Raw genomic sequence first — 3,983 nt, 5'->3', positions numbered from 1 at the left:
AGTCGGTAGAATGGGAGACACTTGTCAGATCGAAAGATGAAGCGATTGAGGGCAGTGATTCGGCCTGTCAGCCTCTGCACCTCGCGTCTGTTACGAGGTGAGGGCATCTCTCGTAGGGCATCTAAATTATCCGGGTTTGCTTCAATTCCTCACCGGGTGACTAAGTACCCGAGGAATTTCCCGGAGGATACTCCGAATGAACATTTGGTGGGGTTCAGTTTCATTTGATACTTATTCAATACCTCGAAACATTCCTCCAAATGTCCTACGTGGTTATTTTCCCTTAGGGACTTTACGAGCATATCATCAATATACACCTCCATCGTTTTTACTATTTTTTTCTTTGAACATTTTGTTGACTAACCTTTGATAGGTGGCGCCAGCGTTTTTTAGTCTAAATGGCATGACCTTGTAGCAATATGTGCCTCGGTCTGTTATGAATGTTGTTTTATCTTGATCGTCTGGATGCATCAAGATTTGGTTATATCCTGAGAAAACGTCCATAAATGAGAGTATCTTATGTCCCGCGGTTGCCTCAACCAGTTGGTCAATATGCGGCAAGAGGAAGCTGTCTTTGGGGCATGCTTTGTTCAGGTCCGTGAAGTCAATGCATACCCTCCATTTTCCGTTCTTTTTCTTTACGACGACGCTGTTTTCTAACCAATCCGGATATTTAACTTCGCGGATTGAATCGGCTTTCAGGAGTCTTTCAACTTCGTCGTTGACCACTGATGCTCTGTCGGGACCGAGCTTACTCTCTTTTGTTTTACTGGTTTGAAACTAGGATCAATGTTAAGTTGGTGAGACATAATGTCGATACTAATCCCTGACATATCTTCCGTCGTCCAGGTGAAGGTAGATTTGTTTCGTTTTAGGAAACAAATCAGCTATCGCCGTATATTTCCTTTGAGCTCGGCTCCGATCCCTACACACTTGAAGGGGTCGCGGCCATCGAGCTGTATTTGTACTGTCATCTCAGTACTTGGTGAGTCTGACTCATCTAATTTAGAGCTTTCTTTTTTTAGCTGGCTCTATGTTCATTAATTGCTATTGTTTGTCATTGGTGTCTTTAGCATTTCGCTTATGGCTAGTGAGATAGCATCTACGGGAGGTTGCCTGGTTTGCTCTGATCTCTCCTATCTCTCCAGGCGTGGGAAATCGGATACATTGATGAAAGGTTGAGGGAACAGCCCTCATCCTATGTATCCAAGGTCGTCCCAAGATGATGTTATAGGGGGAGAGACATTCCAGAACCTGGAATTCAACTATCTTGTTTATCCCGTTTGTTTTTACGGGCAACTTAATGGTCCCTATTGATGGAGTAATAGATCCATTGAAGCATGTTAATTGGGTCTGTTCCTTCTCGATCTCGGACTCTTCAATCCCCATCCTTGTGAGGGTGTCTTTGAAAATGAGATCTACAGAGCTTCTTCAATCGATCAGGACTCGGGCGACCTCGCAATTAGACACATCGATCGTTATCACGAGTGCGTCGTCATGCGAATCTATTGCCCCCGAGGCCTCCTTTTAAGAGAACGAGATTTGAACATCCTGTTCTGCTTCGATCTTGGTGGTCTTATTCATCAGTTGACGCTGATGAGCTTTAATCGAGTTGACGGAGCTGTTGCAAAATTTTGAATCGCCCATTATGAAGTCCACTCGATGTTTTGTGGTGGTCGGCGGGGAACCGGGTTCTCCTTCGTCGCTGGGCCTTGATCTCTTAGGAGGGGAGGGGGTTACCCATCCCTCGGTTGTTGCTGAAGGCCTTCTTTTTGGGCGGGGGACCCAAATCGACGTTTTTTAGTTCCCCTTTTGCATATTTTTTGGCCAAGACTTTACGCATAGTTTCACAATTTATCGTGGCGTGGCCATTGGTCTGATGGAAATCGCAGAACGCGTTCGGGTCCCTTGTCCACTTTTTCGCTTAGGGACATCCCTCCTTGCTTTCATCTCCTATGTTGAAAGCGAAACCCAGAGGGGCGTGCTGCTTTTTGACTTGTGGTTCGGCCTCCTGGGGGTTGGGCCTTCGGGGGTTGCCCCCAAATCTTGCGGGCCGCACCCATGTGTTCCCATGTGACTACTTTTCGGCCATACGCTGTTTCGCTATAAGGAGGCAAATTCCTCTTTGGCCTTAGCATAGTTTGCGGCCTTGATCGCGTCTTCCAATGTAAGGGGGCGGTTTATAGTCATCTCTAGTTTGAATCTTGATTCATGCCACAGACCGTTCCTTAGAGAGGTTATGGCAGATTCGGGATCAACGTTAGAGATTTTTGAGAGAACGTCCTTGTAACAGACCATGTAGTCTTTCAGAGACTCATTCTCCTTCTGCTGGACCCCCCACAGATCTGCTATCATGAGTTCGTCATCTACGAACATCGAATAATGTTTTAGGAATGCTGCAGATAGGTTGGAAAAACTATTGATAGAGTTAAGCTCAAGTCTGGAGAACCACTCCAAAGCACCAAACAAGCTTTCAGCGAACAGTTGGCAGTACCCGCCTCTAGTTCTCTCTCTGTCAGCATAGCCCGTCCCATTGCAATTCGGAAGGACATGATATAAGCCTTCAGATTCGACGTTCCATTGTACCGAGGAAGGCGGACCTTCCCAGCGTCGCCGATGAACACGTCGGTGACGTTTTTAGCAAAAAAGAGTCATTCCCATTTCTGTGACGAGTCGGTCTATTTCGGGGGCCGAGCTGGTCGCACTGTGAAATTTTGAGTGGACTGCTCTCAGTTCATCCGTCACCAATTCCTTGAATCTTTCAAACTCATTCATCCTGGGTTCACCCTCTTGAGAGAGGCGAAGTCCCGTGTGCACTGGGGTGACTGTAGTGACTTCGGTGTGATTGTACTGTGTCTGGTTCTGCCCGCCAAAATATTGGGGGGGGGGGGTGAACATCCAAGAGGTCGCCGAAGGGCGAGGTCCGAGACTTGCTGGGAAGGATCCAGGGGGTGCTCCTGCCGGTGGGAGCTGGGGCAGTCCAGCTGGATCGATCGTAGCTTCAGTGGCGGCCTCTTCTGCAGTCCCTCCGAGCGGGAGCTTGGACCCGGGGACTGATCTATCCCTTAGGCGACCTGGATCCTGGCGAAGTCCAGGCGGACTCCAGGAGGAAGAACCCGGCTCGTCTACACGGCTGGCGCCGCATTCCGAGCAGACTCTTAGGTGTTCATTTCGCCGGATCTCGCCTGGGGATCCAGAGTATTCTGAGGGGTCAAGAGGGAATCCAACCGAGCATTAAGAATCCGGTTGGTTTCTTTCTGACTTTCTATTTTTTTGTTCAGCATATCCAGGATTGCCCTGATCTCGGAGGGATTTCATCTCTTGATTCATAATGAGTTGGGGTGAAAGACATGGTGTTTCTTTTCTTGTGAACTTGCTTCTTTTGAGGTGGGTCTTTCTGAAATTTCCCATAGACGGCACCAAATTGTTGATGTAGATTTCGGGATCGCTAACAATCACAAATTATAATATGATATAAATTTGATTTATTTAAATATGGGTATCAGAAGACTTCGTGTAAGAAACAAAAGTGGAATAAAAAGAAATGAACAAAGACGAATACAAGAATTTAATATCTTTATTGATGATCAATTGTGTTACAAAGAGGGGCGAAGTGTCGAACTCTAGCAGACGAGCTCAACAATAAAATAGCAAAGAAATATTGAGAATAATTATGTAGGCTTGTGTGTGCGAAAATCAGCATATCGGCTTCTATTTATAGCAGAAGAGAATTCGTTGAAGATAACACGTGTTGATCAGCTAAGCTCTACCACGTCGCTGGACGAATTCGTCTCAGATCCGGTCTTCGCGGCGAGGTCTGACGAAGACTGAATCCTTTGACTAATTCAACACCACGGTCAACTTATCCTTCTTTGGCGAACTGGCCTGCTGACTGGGCTTGGGCCGGCCTTCAAGAGTCGGACTGGGCTTGGCCAGGTCTTCGAGAGTCAGACTGGTCGGTTGGTGGGCTTTTGATAAAACTA

Source organism: Urtica dioica, chromosome 3 (genome assembly GCF_054948205.1).
Source record: "Urtica dioica subsp. dioica isolate 48M chromosome 3, U.dioica_male_clone48M_v1_H2, whole genome shotgun sequence".
NCBI classification, from domain to species: domain Eukaryota; kingdom Viridiplantae; phylum Streptophyta; class Magnoliopsida; order Rosales; family Urticaceae; genus Urtica; species Urtica dioica.
The sequence above is the reverse complement of the archived record's forward strand: the minus strand, read 5'-3'. Positions refer to the sequence as shown.